Source organism: Oratosquilla oratoria, chromosome 26, assembly GCF_046742065.1.
Source record: "Oratosquilla oratoria isolate Oo_2021 chromosome 26, ASM4674206v1, whole genome shotgun sequence".
NCBI classification, from domain to species: domain Eukaryota; kingdom Metazoa; phylum Arthropoda; class Malacostraca; order Stomatopoda; family Squillidae; genus Oratosquilla; species Oratosquilla oratoria.
The window spans coordinates 34,414,620-34,432,119 of record NC_134802.1 but is presented as its reverse complement, the minus strand read 5'-3'; positions in this window follow the sequence as shown (position 1 = coordinate 34,432,119).

Below are 17,500 nucleotides of genomic sequence, written 5' to 3'. Positions count from 1 at the left end.
TGGGAGAACCAATCAGATTATTCCTTGTATTATAGAGGTTTTTTTTTTTTTTTTTTTTGGGGGGGGAGGATCTTGTCGGCTGAATGAAATCGTCTTGTGACAGAATAACCGACCAAAGTCACAAAACTGAAAAAAATGGTAATGATGATGATGATAATAGTAATAATAATAATACTACATACATACATATACCAAGGCTTTTCCCCCCTTACAAGGGGGGTGGCCAAAAAGAAAAAGGCACAAAATCATTCCCACCCATTCCATCCCTGAATACACTCCACACCTCTCCACCTTCCCTCCTATCTTAGCACCTCCTGAATGACGGGTCATCCCTGCACCTTGTCCACTGCCCTGGGTCAGAAGCAGTGTCGCAAGACACAGCACATCCACAGCAAGGCCGCTTCATGATAATACTAATAATAATAATAATAAAAATAATAATAATAATGATAATAATAATAATAGTAATAATAATGATAATAATAGTAATAATAATAATAGTAATAATAATGATAATGATAATAATAGCAATAATAATAATAACAATAATAATAATAGTATTAGAAATAATATTAATAATAACAATAAGAATAATAAGAATAATAATAATGATAATAATAATGATAATAATAATAATAATAATAATAATAATAATAATAATAATAATAATAATAATAACAAAAATAAATAAATAGAAAACATCAAGATAGATTAGTGCGGGAGTTTTCCTTCACTCAGATAAAATCGCCTGACGACATCAGTCCAGAATCAACGACTTGAACCCCTCAATGAAGGGTGATGATAAATTCTCTTCAGCTGAATGAAATCGTCAGGCAAAACGTCCGTTCCGATTTGACGACCGTAGGGTACTGAGGCCGTTGTTATAGGTTTTTAGTGGCTCTTTGCATGTAATAGAAAGGCTTGTGCTGTCTGCATTAGGCGTCAGACGAACCTGACAGGATATGTGTGAGAACCTGATTCTCACGGTCTCGCCATACCCCTACCTGACCTCGTCATGACCTTGCCTAAAAGCCTTATCAGAAAATATAAATGTTTCGGCACCTCATGACAGCCCTTATCGAGAAGGACATATATATCAAGTGAATGAAAAGACCTGGTGTATTCGGCTAAGCCAGCCCACGTTGTGTAGTGACTGTAGCTATTGGCCAAAAGGTTGTAAGGGCTACAGCTTAAGCCAATCATAGAAAAATCAGGATGAACTGTACGGCCTTAGAGGGAGGTGCTTAACAGTAACCGAGGTTTCCTTAAATTAAAAAGACAGAAGAAAGTCAGTCGTTAGACAGCTGCTCCGAGTATCAGGTCAAGGCAAGTAGTCTGATTTTCCACTCCCATATACAATACACACACTCTAGCACTCGAAATAAACACAGAAATTAGACCACTGGTTTGTTCTCTTACCTAGCATTTCCCCTAGTTCGCTCCCTCCGGTGGACATAGTCTTTGGTCTTCGGAGAAGCGTAACAGTGGTGGCTAGCGGTGGGATCATTTCCCCTTACGCAAGCACAAATTACCCAGATACATAACTCTACACGGGAGAGAACGATATTGTTGCTGTTGATAGCATGCACATTCAGTGGTAGATAATAAGAGTTACAAGTGAAGTGATAGTATACAGATTCAGTGGTAGATGATAAGAGTTACAAGTGAAGTGATAGTATACAGATTCAGTGGTAGATAATAAGAGTTACAAGTGAAGTGATAGTATACAGATTCAGTGGTAGATAATAAGACAGTTATAAGTAAAGTAACATACAGGTGATGTGTGAAGAGTGGTGATATTGAAGGAAGTCAAGTTGTGAAAAAAGAACATAAACAAAATTACAGTTGGTAGTTGGTAAACAGCTACAGTGGGCGATAACTCAATTGAAAAAAAAGGAAAGAATGGCTGACCTTGGAAACACTGTAGAACGGGGGGAACAGGGCACCCTTGATCCCAATATGGAGCTAATCAGTGATGGAGTGGCTATGCACCTTTCGTTAAACGAGTCACCTGTGCCAGAGGATCATAAAGGATTGGGGCAAATGGAGGGGGATCTAGATATTATCTGCAAAACGTTATCCGAACAGCTGGATAAGCGAGACAAAGATAAAATTGGAAGGGTTGATGACCTTCCGTACTTCATTGCGCCGGGAATGGATCAACATCCAAAATACACTGTCTGTCCAGATGCACATGCGTGGATACGCATGATTGACAATCAGTGCCAATCAGCCGATTGGACAGATGTAGGACGCATTAGGGTCGTTATTTCGAGAACCCTACCTGGGTCAACTACAGCTAAGGCTGTCCACATGTGCAAGAGCAGTTTCCCAAATGATTGGAATGGATTTAAGACAATGTTTTTGAGTTTCTATCCGCAATCAACCTCAAGTGACGAGCTATTCGGTGAATTGGAAAGCGCAAGACGATTCAAAGGCGAGCTCCTAGAAAATTTCAACATCAGATTACAATCTCTAGTTTCCCAAATAATAGATCGTGACCCCATGAAGGAGGCACCTGCTCGTTATGTGGCCCAAAGGAGGTTCCTTAGCATATTTCCAGCAGGATTTGCAGAGTCTGCATCCACAATATCTCCTGAGAACTACACTGAATTGATGACGAGGGCACTTAGTTATGTTACAAGTCACCCAGAACTCAAATTAAGTAGGAGAGATATTTTACAAGAAACGTCAGAACAAGAAGTGAACATGATGGCAGCTGTTCATACCAGATCTAGACTGGAGGTACCAGGGAAGAGAAGGTCTGAAAGGAGATATGATGGAGGAAGTAGGACTAACAGAGCACATGGGTTTGGCTCTGATAAGAGTACGAAGAGGGAATTAGAATATAGTGCAGGTGAGAGGGAACCTAAAAGGAGGCGTTTCATGCCTCACTGCGAAGTTTGCCGCCGTACAGGCCATTCTAAGGAGAGATGTTGGTTTCGAGATGACGCATACCAAACAGGAATGAGCACCTCTAACACCTCCAGATGGCAGGGGCAACACCGCCCTGACTCTCAGTGCCTAAAGTGTTGGGGGTGGGGACATGACAGAGTTAACTGCCCTTCGATAGGCCAGGCAGGCAAACGAAATTGGGCGTTGATACAGGGAAGGACAACCCAGAAGTATAATATTTCAAAAAACGAGGGAGGCCACAGGAAGTTCCGAAAGATGGGACGACGAGATTATTAACAAGAAAAATAGAGAAGTCAGTAGCAACAGGGAAAGGACATAGAGGGAGTTCAACCCTGCTGGTGCAAGTTGCACAAACAAAACAAGCAAAAGGGAAAGGCCTGATTATACTAAATGCACGAGTTGATGGTGAGACGCGGAAGATTATGTTAGATACAGGTGCGGAAGTGTCCCTAGTACAAGAGGGGGCGGTGGCCCCCAGTAAGAGGAACCACTATGAAAGAAACGGAGTCGAGTTAAGAACAGTGAATGGATCTCCACTACGTCATACAGGATGCGTACTACTCACATTAACCTTTCCATCCCTGGAAGTTGAGCATGACTTTCTTGTTGTGAGTGAAACGAAACTTCCGGTGGACTTAATCCTAGGCATGGATTTTGCACTAGAGAACCGGGTGAGACTGAAAATAGCACCACTAGAGATATACATACGAGGGGAAAGGGTCCCGGCGGAACTCATACCCTCTAGACAGGGAAATATTGAGTGCCTTGTGGATAAGAAGAGTGTTTTGATGAACTGGTGTGAGTATGGGCATGCGAGGGCCTCAGACAAGAGAAGCAATAAGACAACATTGCAACATGAGGAATTTAGTGGGAGTACGTTATCAACACCCGGTCTTCACAAGAATGACATCGTTACATCACCCCCTGGCCCATGTGAACCAAGCATAAAGGAGAAAGCAGAACCACACAAGTGTACATTCCCCGTCCGTTTTATCGAAGCTCAGAGTTTAGCTGGATTCTCTTGTGGGACGGTCGGTTTGGTAGTTAAAAGCAAGAGTTTAGGAATTATACCTCCAAACGTCAGGGCAGAGTTCGTGCCCCGAGAGAGAGCAGAAGGTAGCCAGATTTTAACCAGCGGAATTGTAGAGCTTCAACAAAACAACAAAGGAGATTTTTGGTTCAAGGCACCGTACCTCCATTTACAACCGGAAGAAATAGAAATAATGCCTGACTCCCCAGTAGGCGAGGTAAACCTACTGGGGGAAGTGCAAATTGACCAAACTCAAGAGGAGAAATGTAAACAAATTGGAAGATTGAATTCAAAAGGACAAGTTATAGGATTAATATCAAAGGATTCACGTATCAGAAAATTGCTTGAAATTGTTCATTCAAAATTTCCAGAACAAAATAGCAAGGAGAACAAAGAGTTGAGGGCGCTAGTGACAAAGTATGAACAAGTGTTCTCACTAGAGGATGAGCCTCTTACAGTTACCCCGTACTTTTTCCATGAGATACGGTGTGCCGGACCACCTGTTTTCAAGCGTCCATACCCTATTCCTATGAAACACCAGGAGGAAGTGAAAGCTCAGATAAAGGAGATGTGTAGGAAGGGCATCATACAACCATCTAGATCGCCTTACAACAGCCCCCTAGTACCAGTTGTAAAGAGAGACGGATCCTTAAGATTGTGTTTAGACTTTCGAGGATTGAATAAGGTAATTGAAGATGACAGATTCCCACTGCCCAACATCGATTCACTCTTAAGGAGTTTAGGGAAGAGCACAATATTCTCATGTGTAGATCTTCGACAGGGATATCATCAAATTCCCCTGACACCGGATAGTAGAGAGAAAACAGCCTTTAGTACACCAGACGGGCATTACGAATACCGTACCTTGCCATTTGGATTGAAGGATGCCCCCTCATGTTTTCAGAGAGTGATGAACATGGCATTAACGGGGCTAATTGGCAGAGCAGCGTTTGTTTATATGGACGATGTGGTTGTTTTTGGGTCCTCTTGGGACGGACATCTAAAAAACTTGGAGGATGTGTTGGCAAGGCTAAAATCGGTAAACCTCTCCCTAAAACTGGAAAAGTGTGATTTCTTTAAGGATGAGATTAACTATCTGGGGCACGTGATATCAAAGGAAGGCATACGACCCCAAGCAGAAAAGATCGCAGCCATCAGAGACTTCCCGAGACCAGTTAAGTTAAATGAACTACAACAGTTCATGGGACTCACAAACTATTACAGAAAATTTATTCGAAATTTCGCACATATTGCAAAACCTCTCACGGTTATGATGAAGGGGCCACGTCACAAAAGTAATGCAAAAATCACACTAAGTTGGACACAGGAAGCAGATGAGGCTTTTCAAACACTAAAGAATACCCTCACGCAGGATGTGACCCTTTCATACCCAGATTTCACAAAGGACTTCGTGCTCAACACAGACGCAAGTGATTTTGCGATCGGGGGCGTGCTACAACAGCCTGACGAGAACGGTCATAGACGACCTATCTCGTTTTTCAGTCGCACGCTAAATGACAGTGAGAGGAAATACTCCGCGGTGGAGAGGGAAGCACTCGCGGTGTACTATGGATTGACAGTGAACAGACCACTGATATTAGGATTTCCGGTAACGGTGGTAAGCGATCACAGACCACTACAATGGCTTTTCGGATACTCAGGATCGAGTACGCGCGTGTTACGATGGCAGATGGCAGTGGCGGACTTTGATTTAGCAATTCAATACATACCCGGAAGATCGAACCTGGTGGCGGATGCCTTGTCTAGGATAAGAGAGGCAGACCACCCCATTGACTCTTGCATAGTATCGTTAACAACGAAGGACAAGGAGAGAAGTGCGCGAGCTAGGTCAACAACAAAGGAAATGGAGAGGAGTGTGCAAGCTCCGGATGAAATTGTACAATGGGACCCAAATGAGATTAGAAGTAAACAGGATGAACACCCATTTTGGGGCAAAATAAAACAGTACCTACGCGGAGAAACAGCGGAGCCACCGCCATCAAAACTTCCTTTATCAGATTTTTCTATAATGCCAGATGGCATATTATACCACACTGTCACTAATGTCTATGACAAGAAACAATACAGAGTGGTTGTACCCGACCACTTCATTGAGACCGCGTTACACCTCGCGCATTGTCTTCCCCTTTCCGGTCATGGGGGTCATCGAGTAACATTAGAACGACTAAGGAAGTTCGCGTTCTGGTTGAAGATGGATCGCGACGTTAAGGCATTTGTGAAGCGCTGCAGTGTATGTGCAAAGTGCAAGCCCTCACGGGATGCACCGGCTCCTTTGCAACGGTTTCCCGATGTATTAGAAAAATTTGAAAGGGCTCATTTAGACGTGGTCGGACCATTTCCTACCACGTCTGAAGGTTACAAGTACATACTTACAATTATTGATGTGCTCACGAGGTTTCTCGTCGCGGTGCCAGTGAGGAACAAGGAAGCCAAGGAAATAGCTCAAGCCTTCATCACCCACCTTATCAGTATTCACGGTGCTCCACAACAAATCATCACTGATGGTGGAGGTGAATTTGTAAACGAGGTTCTGGAAGAAGTATGTACACTGCTGAAGGTTGACAAACGGACGACAACACCGTATCATCCATCAAGTAACGGCCTCGTCGAGCGAGTGAATGGGACGATAGTACAAATTCTCAGAAGCCTAAGTATGGAAAGCCCTTTACACTGGGATGTCATGCTACCTTTGGCAGTCTTTGCTTACAATTCGGCGTACCACCGAACGGTGCGTGATTCACCTCACTTCTTAATGTTCAACAAGGACCCCTCCATCCCATACTTGACATTTTTTAGTGATCAAAGGCCATGGTACAATATTGACAACCTAAACGCGCGAACTTGCCAAATTGCAAACAAGGTTTTTAACCGCTGTCAGTCATTCTTAGAAAAGGGATCCGCGGACCGTGAGAAATATCGCCCTAAGTCAAAGTACAAAGCAATAGCTTTGGGTCAGCGTGTTTACATCCCCGCCGTACCAAAGCAGGGCGTGCGGAGGAAGCTGCAACCTCTTTATGACGGCCCGTACCGCGTGGTGAGAAAAATCAGTGAGGTTGTGTACAGACTTAAGAATATTAAAACAGGCAGAGAGGTTTCTAGCCACACCGATCGGATCAAAGTTGAGGAATGCCTGTCACCACTGGAGAACAGTAATGTGGGACGAGTGTACCCGGTGCATGAACATGATTTAGCAGAACAACGTGTTATTGAGGACACAAAGAGTGATACAGTAAATAAAGACGATGGTCCAACTAGAACTCTTCGTTCGCGGGAGGTGTATAAGTGACTTTTTGACACCCTTTCTGTAAAAGGGATGAACTAGAAAAAAAAAAAAAAAAAAAAAACACGAGTGCTTAAAGTGTAGTTTAGAGTAATTCATACCTACCTTACAGTTAATGGACATACAATTTTAAGTTCTTAACATCCCCTTCTACCACTGGATACCTATCCATCATTACTAGCATATTTTTTACTTACATAATTTTATGAACTTTATGGTTAATAAGATTTAGTGTCCTTACTGGCGCCTAGTAACTTGACCTTGTGCTCATTTGAGACAATGTAGTAACTAAGAGGACTAAGTGATAGTTTTAGTGCTTTCTGATACTAAATGAGAGTCCTACCTCATAGTCAAAAGAAATAATAGGTGCTAGAGTGTGGGAGGGACAGGCTACAGCGTCGCGGTGACCTGTTGGACGCAAGGAGCTGTCGCCCATTTCCTAGTCCCATGCCACATTTCAAGGGACCACCTGCTGTTCTCGAGTCTTATTACAGATCCTTGGCGGGACAACCCTTCGGTGGATTTCGGAGGTGGGTGCCACACTATTCCAACCGCCTCTGGGCCCTGGGACCACCTACTCGGGTACCAACACCTGTTCACCTCGAGATCCTCTATCAGCCGCCGCCGCCGCAGATACGGGCATTATGGCACGTGGCGGGTCTATCCTGCCTCACGGTTGGGCTCGCGGTCATGTCCAGCTGGCGTGGCTGGCCCCGCCCCGCCCTGCGCGTCCGACGCGGGGCTGACGCCGCGATATAGGCCTTCTTCGCAGACACTGCCGTGTCTGTGCTGCTCAGGGATACACTACCTCAATCGGCTCGCTAGAGGCCTATTTCACACTCCGCTGCGACAGGACTTTATCACCGGAACTAGTGGGGCTCCGGCCCTTGCTCGGCTATGCATTTTTTTTGTTATTGATTAATTTAGGTACCTTTTCATTTCTGCTGTATTTTTATATGTTGATATGTTTGGGGGTTTTTTACGCTCTGGGACCATTCGTTCGAGGAGTTGATAGAGGGCCCCTATTAACTTTCTCTCGGCCGGGTCCCCCAGAGTTTTTTCTCCCCCTTGCTTTGGTTGTGCGTTTGTGTTTTGGGAGTTGGTTTATCGCAGGCTACTTTTCGTGTGTGGACACACGATTCTCGGAAGGGGGGGTCTGTGAGAACCTGATTCTCACGGTCTCGCCATACCCCTACCTGACCTCGTCATGACCTTGCCTAAAAGCCTTATCAGAAAATATAAATGTTTCGGCACCTCATGACAGCCCTTATCGAGAAGGACATATATATCAAGTGAATGAAAAGACCTGGTGTATTCGGCTAAGCCAGCCCACGTTGTGTAGTGACTGTAGCTATTGGCCAAAAGGTTGTAAGGGCTACAGCTTAAGCCAATCATAGAAAAATCAGGATGAACTGTACGGCCTTAGAGGGAGGTGCTTAACAGTAACCGAGGTTTCCTTAAATTAAAAAGACAGAAGAAAGTCAGTCGTTAGACAGCTGCTCCGAGTATCAGGTCAAGGCAAGTAGTCTGATTTTCCACTCCCATATACAATACACACACTCTAGCACTCGAAATAAACACAGAAATTAGACCACTGGTTTGTTCTCTTACCTAGCATTTCCCCTAGTTCGCTCCCTCCGGTGGACATAGTCTTTGGTCTTCGGAGAAGCGTAACAATATGAACATACGTGCAGCTTACGTATTGTTTTTTTTTTCACCTCGGGGCTTCGAACTCAGGTCACCCGCCCGTAAGGCAAGAGCTCTGCCCCTGAGCCACCCAGGCGTCATTGAGTGTAAACGGGTATGTGATGTCATAACTGTGGACTGTTTATTGTTTCAGTCACAGGGAACTTGGAATTGGTGATCATACATCATGGCCGACTTGTTTTCTCCCCTTTCTACACGGTGAAGTCATGTATATATATACATATATATATATATATATATATATATATATATATATATATATATATATATATGTGTGTGTGTGTGTGTGTGTGTGTGTGTGTGTATATACGTGTGTAATAAAACCACTTGAAAAATAAAATGTAAGGTGACCGAACGTTTTCGTCTATTTAAGACATTTGAAAATTTCTTAAATAGACGAAAATGTTCGATCACCTTTCATTTTATTTTCCAATTGGTTTTATTACACATTTTGTGAATCACGTGTTTTTGTGATTTATTCGCATGTATATACATACATATATATATATATATATGTATATATATGTATACATACATATATATATCTTATTTCAACCACAAATCACTTACTTCCATACCATCGCAATCGAGACTGAGAGTCGCTCGAAGGAGGCATCCGTTGGAAATTGAAACGTGGACGAGCCGAGGATTCGAACCCAGCTAACCCGTAACAAAGTTACAGTGACGTTAACCAATACGCTATCAAGAGAGATATAAGTTGAGTACGACTTTCTTATATCTGTATGCTCGAATTACATAAACATACACGAAATATCGCGTTCAACACACCTCCGTCATGATAGAGTATTGGATAGTATATGCGCGTGGGAAAGTTTATACATACGCACTGAATGGTTCCCAGTAATCAATTAATATATTTTTCAACCACAAATCACTTTTAATTCCATGTCATCGCAATCGAGACTGAGAGTCGCTCGAAGGAGGCATCCGTTGGAAATTGAAATATGGACGAGCCGAGGATTCGAACCCAGCTAACCCGTAACAAAGTTACAGTGACGTAAACATACATACATATATATATATATATGTGTGTGTGTGTGTGTATACATATGTATATATATATATACACGCAAACACAAACACACACACACACACACACACACACATATATATATGTATATATATATATATATATATATATATATATATATATATATACTGTATATATACTCTCCTACTGGCATTCGAACCCCTACCTGAGCAGCTTGGTTTTTATAAGACAAAGGCCGTATCATCACACCACCCTCGGCCTTCGTCTTATAAAAAACAAGCCGCTCAGGCGAGGGTTCGAATCCCAGCAGGAGAGTTTATTTCCAAATGGCATATGACACAAATATATATACACACACATATATATATATATACATATACATATACATATACACTAACATATATATATATATATATACACATATATATATACGCAAACACACACACACACACACACACACACACACACACACACACACACACACACATATATATATATATATATATATATATATATATATATATATATATATATATATATATATACTCTCCTACTGGCATTCGAACCCCTACCTGAGCAGCTTTGTTTTTATAAGGCAAAGGCCGTATCATCACACCACCCTCGGCCTTCGTCTTATAACAAGCCGCTCAGGCGAGGGTTCGAATCCCAGCAGGAGAGTTTATTTCCAAATGGCATATGACACAAATATATATACATATATATATATATATACATATACATATACATATACACTAACATATATATATATACATATATATAATATGTATATATATATATGAATACATATATGTATATATAATACAGTATATATACGAGGCGTGTTTTTCAAGTAATTACAGTTTTGAAATTGCGCCGTTGTGGCGCTACGTTCGGCACTTGGCGTATGCGCGTTGTGTACCACTATCTCTTGGCTAGCCACAGCCGCCATTACGAAATCATCTGACCGTGTTTAAATTTGTTTGTGAGTATTTGAAATGCCTACCCCGATTGAGAATGCCGCCGACTGTGAAATATGCGCTGTGATTCGTTTTCTTACTGCTAGACGCGTGAAAGCTGTTGAAATTCATCGTCAGATTAGTGAAATGTATGGAGAAAATATTATGAGTGGTGGGATGATGCGGAAAAAGGTGAGAGCTTGGATGGCCGTACAAATGTGCATGCTGAGTAAAGGAATCATTTTGTTTCATGACAATGCCCGTCCACACGCATCCAATCAGACTCAAGATATGATCAGATCATTTGGCTGGGAACAACTTGATCAACCTTTGTACAGCCCCGATCTAGCGCTCAGTGACTACCACGTCTTCCTGCATTTGAAGAAGCATCTGGGTGGTCAGCGCCACGATGACGATGAAGATGTCAAAACGACCGTGTTGCAGAGGTTCTCTAATCAGGCGGCAGATTTCTACGAGGATGGTATTCAAAAGCTGGTTGTACGATATGATAAATGCCTTAATATTGATGGAAATTATGTTGAAAAGTAAATTACAGTACAGGCTTTCATGTAAAAATAAAATTGTTACGAAAAGACTACTTGTTTCATTTTTATTTCAAAACGGTACTAAAAAAACACGCCTCGTGTATATATATATACATTTGGGGATGAAATGGGTGGGAGTGTTTTTATGCCTTTCCCTTTTTGGCTACCTCCCTTGGAAGGGGGAAAAAGCCTTGGTATATGTATGTATGTATGTATATATATATATATATATATGTATATATATATATATATATATATATATATATATATATACACATATACATATATATACACTTATATACATATACATATGTATATATATATACATATATATATATATATATATATATATATATATATATATATGCATGTATGTATATATTGTTTTTGGCTGACAGCAACGAATTTTATTCCGCTGAAGAATGATCTTAAGCTAAAGTGGGGGCCCCACAGAGGTAAATAAAATCGCTGGACGGCAGTCAGAATGAAATTAAAAGTGTCACCCGGTACGCAAGGGGTTAAGCAAGACAGGCCTCCTTCGCTGTCTACAAAGTGCCACAGATTTGAATGAAATAACCTGAGGGGTCGTATCATACGGACGGGGTGTTAGAGGTCTTTGTTGGCGTGGAAGGGGTGAAACGGTAAGGAAGACCGACAGGGAGAAGACGCGGGATTCTCGGAAAGGACCCGCGAAAGGCTCTTGGGAGTTATAATCATCGACGAAAGTTCACCAGCGTTTCTATCCAAATGGACAATATCACCCCGAGTCCCTAGGGAGGTAGGGAGGGAAGGAAGGGATGGAAGATTCCAAAGACTCCCATGGGATTAGGGATCAAGATAAATGGTTGTTTGTGAAGTGAGATCGCTTTATATGTAAATAATCAAGTGCGTACAATCGGAGACTACAGTCATGTCACCCTTCTTAGACAAACAACTCTTTCGCTGCCTGAAAGGGCTCCCTTCAGGTGAATAAAATTGCCTGGCGACAGTCAGAATGAATGTGTAAATTGTGAAAATAGAAAGGCGGCTGTTTTCGCGCCCATTTGGGCTATGCAACTCCCACAGCACAGTACCAGGAGGGAGGGAAATATTTTTCACACGTATACAGCATGGGCAGGCCTACCGCACGCCACGACGATGACCATACTGTACTATCTGGGCGCCAAAGGCTTAACAACGTCTCATCTTTAGTGTTGATGAACCCAGTTCGATCCCCACTGTGCCGAAGTACCTTTTCTGAGCAGGCTGCCGCGAATCATTCAAAGGATTTACAAAGGATTACAAAGGCGGAGCATGCCGACAGGAGACCTTTTGGTCCATATCTAGGTCGGATGCGAAAAAATCATACTAATAATAAATTAATAAATAAAAACTATAATAATGTAAATAACAAATAGAATACATAAATAAATGCATAGGTAAAATAAAATACATAATAAAATGCATAGGTACATAGGTCAGTTCAAGATATCTGTATGAAGAATTTCTACTCTGGCCTCGATGGGGCAGGGTGGTCATGTGTTGCGGCGTCCACCAAAAGTAGAAAACGTTGAAGGGGAATAAAGGATCAGGGGCACACACCACTAGACGCTGAGTGGCTGTTACCGGAGCCGTCACCTTTGATGCGTTATATGGAGTGTCAGGTCAAGTGAGGTCAGTGTTAGGTCACTTTCACTTCATTTAAACTTGATGGTGAGCCCCTTCGTGCCCAGTTGAGCTATGCAACTCCCACAACACAGTACCAGCAAGGGGGAAATTATCCCACAGACGAGAGGACGCTCGTAGGCGTGTACCGCGTGGGCAGGCCTCCTGCGCGCCACCACGACGTACGAGCATACGAGTCATACATCAATGGCGACTTGTTCTCTTCTTTTCTAACGGTGATGTCAATATATATATATAGATATATATATATATATATACATCACTCTTGATGGCGCAATAGGTTAAGTCACTGTCCATTTGTTACGTCTCAGCTTAGTTCGAGTCCTACCTTGGCTACGTATCAGTTTCTGTACAGTATATGCTTTGATCGAGCACCTTGTCAGTCTCGACCGTGATGGGATGGAATAATGGAAAATTTAATGTGGTTGATATGATGAATATAATACAATATATATATATATATATATATATATATATATATATATATATATATATATATATATATATATATATATACACGTCCTGGGCTCGGAGGGGTTGAATGATCCTTTCAGCCTAAGAAACAACACTAAAAGGAACATCCCTGAAATTCAGGAAATCGCACATGGACCCTGTACATTACGCTTGGCGGCTCACTTCAGCTGAATGAACCAGTCTGGCTTCAGGTGAGCAGAAATTAATTTCCTTGTGACCCGTTTTCCAGGAAGGGATCGACCGGTTCTTCCATTATTGGGTCTGTTTGAGAGGCTGGACGTAAAATGGGGTGTCTGGAAATGATGAATGGAAGTCCTCTCGGCTTCCATGTTGATTCTGGAATGTACATTGCCTGGACCAGGAAAACATGTACACACACACACACACACACACACACACACACACACACACACACACACACACACACACACACACACACACACACACACACACACACACACACACACACATAAAGACTCTGTGGCGCGGTTGGTAGAGCGCTGGACTCCCAGCACGGTGGTACTCGTAGTACCTGGTTCGAATTCAGCCCAGGGCCGAAATTATTTCGGTATCGCTGCGCTTCGGGTCGTTACTCTGATTCTCGTGGGCGGGGAGTTGGGTGTGTGTGTGCGTGTAATGTCACAGTATTACCCATAGATCGGTTATACGAGCTCCGAGCTCTCATCCGGGAGGTTAATAACTGTCGATTGCGAGTCTAGCACGTGATCCAAGACCATGGTCAATCACACATGCATGCACGCACGCACACACACACAGACACACACACACACACACACACACACACACATACATATGCACACACATACACACACACACACACGCACACACACACAGACACACACACACACACACACAACCGTGCTCCAGTGCTAATATAGCGGGCTGGGTTCGAGTCCCCTCCCAGGGCTGAAAAGTACGACAGAACTGCGAGCCGGCACCCCAGCTCTGGTGGGCAAGGAATTGCGCGCGCGCGCGCGCGTGTGTGTGTGTGTGTGTGAGAGAGAGAGAGAGAGAGAGAGAGAGAGAGAGACTATGTAAGGTCACAACATAACCTATAGATCAAGGTCTCATTCAGGAGGATAATAACTGTCGATCATATGTCCAACACATGATTCACTCGTGCTGTTCATGATCTTGTACACCTACAGTCTTTTCACCCTAAAGATGTAGATTTCAAAAGGAACTACTCCGGGTTTGAACAACGAGAAGGACTCGAGACAGGATGTATCAAACTTGGCTCCTCTCTCTTAAACGAAACGTAATGAAACCTCCTCTCTCTTAAATGAAACTTAATGAAACTTAGCGAAATAAACACACACGTCCGTACATGCACGTGCATACACACGCGCGCCCACATGTACGTTTGAAAATAAACGTTTTTGTAAAGTGGGTTGTTTTGCATGGCCATGGGTCTAGCCCCGCGCAGGCAGGCAGGCAGGAGGAGGAGGAGGAGGAGGAGGAGGAGGAGGAGGAGGAGGAGGAAGGTGGCGGGGGGGGGGGAGCATTTCCTGTAGCTGTTGTTAGTTACATCTGGACCACTCCATTTAATGAGGTGATCATGATGGTGTACTTACAAATCCTCTTCTTCTTCTTCTACTCCCTCTTCTTCTTCCCTCTCTGCTTCTTCTTCTTCCTGTTTCTCTCTATTTTCTCGTCCTCTTTCTCTTTTTCTTCTTCTTCCTCCTCCTTCTCTTCATCTTGTTTTTCTTGATATTATTGTTATTATTATCAATATTGTTATAATTTTCCTTGTGCTCATTGTTGATATTGTTAGTGAACGAGTAGTGTTATTGTCAGTGTTAGTATTAGTGTTTGTGTTTGCGTCAGTGTTAGTGTTAGTTTTAGAGTAAATGTTACTGTTCGTGTTACTGTTAGTGTAGTGTTAGTGTTTTGTGTTTGTGTTAGTGTTAGTGTGTCAATGTTATTATTAGTGTTAGTGCTTATATTAATGTTAGTGCTAGTGTTAGTGTCAGTGTTAATGTTAGTGTTTGTGTTAGTGCTAGTATTAGTGTTAGTGTTGGTGTTAATGTTAGTGTTAGTATCAGTATTTGTGTTAGTATTATTGTTAGTGTTTGTGTTAGTGCTAGTGTCAGTGTTAGTGTTAGTATCAGTGCTTGTATTAGTGCTAGTGTTACCATTAGTGTTAGTATTAGTGTTAGCATCAGTGTTAGTGCTAGTGTTAGTGAAACTTATTATGATCTGAAAATTGATAAGAAGAACAAACTCAATTCGAAATTTCGACAATATAAATCGAACATAAACAATCGAAAGACTTAAGCCACCTTTGCCCCTGGTGTTCGGATAGCCAGGGCAGTCATATGAGAGGCAGGGTCGATGCCCAACGCGTGTTAGCGGCCACACGTGCAGATCGTAAATAGTGTGAACACAGAAAACGTGAAATAGAAAACGGGTTGTAAGTTGCTGCGTCACTCGAGTGTGCACGCACGCACAATGAACTATGATAGATATAATAGTAGCAATAATGACATCTGTAATCAAAGGTAACAACAATTATATTTTGTCTTTTGTAACTGACGCCTCTTTCCCTCAAACAATATGGCGTTGAAAATGGGGTTGAGCAGAGATTTCAAAAGGGCAGTAGAAATATGTCAAAAACGTCAGTGTTCCTGAGTGATATTAGGCTTAAAAAATGTAATTCTGGTCCGGATAGGCGCCACGTAAAGTCCATCCCAACTGTAATGACTTCAAATAAACCTAGGCAGTCAATATCCACACTAAAAACATTTACAGAAACAATATTATCATTATTATTATTATTATTATTATTATTATTATTATTATTATTATTATTATTATTATTATTATTATTATTATTATTATTATTATTATTATTATCATCAATGTTATATTGAGGGGGTAACAATTGAAATGCTGGAAAAAATATTAATGATGATATTTACAGTGACGTAGCAATGATAATTATGATAGTAATAATAATATTATACCCGTTATAACATTCTGATTATATAAACAGTAGTAATAATTATATTTTGATTGTAATCATCACTTATCTCATTATCACCCCTCTACCGATGTACCAGTCACAACATAAATTTCTTTAGCAAACGCTCATTAGCAAATGCGCAACTTCCTCAACACGCACGGTTCAAAAGAAATACGAACGTACTCATTTACTGAGTGAGAACGACGCTTGAGTGCACTTCCGGTATTCAAAGCAAATTTTAAAATGTCAAAATGACTATTCAGTACAGCGTGTCGACCTCACAGAGGCGAAATGAAAGTCAGGTTCATGACCACACGCAGAGATGGCGTTGCATGCATAAGAGATGGCGGAGACGGACGTATCAATAGAATGCCAGTCGACTTCGTTTTTTTTTTTTTTTTTTTTTTCGGAGGCGTGCAATGGAAGCTCTGTTCGTCCGACCTTTCTTGGAATATAGGTCACACGATTGCACGCTAACGTATCTCTTTGTAAATTCAAGATAATGATGAAGATTTTTTTCTCTAAAACAATGTTTTCTAATGCGACGTAATGTTTGTCTTAGCTGGCTGCATCTGGTCAATGAAAAGCAAACCAAATCGATCGAGCGGGTGCTAATAAGTTTATATTCCCGGTCCAATACACTTGTTCTAATAATATTTTATGCAGTGTTAATTCATTTAATATTCTGCAGCAAATTGAGCATGCCAAACATTTAATAATTATTGAACGGTGTTGTGTAAACGAAATTACAGTTCCATTTTCACTGGTGAGTATTAAATTCAGTGTAAATCAAATTCAAACGAGCTTCTGAAAGAAGAAATCCATACTAAGCTTTTTTTTATTATTTTCTTTATCGTGACTTCCAACAATTTACCTTCCTCGCTCGAACGCAGAAGCCTGAAACCGGT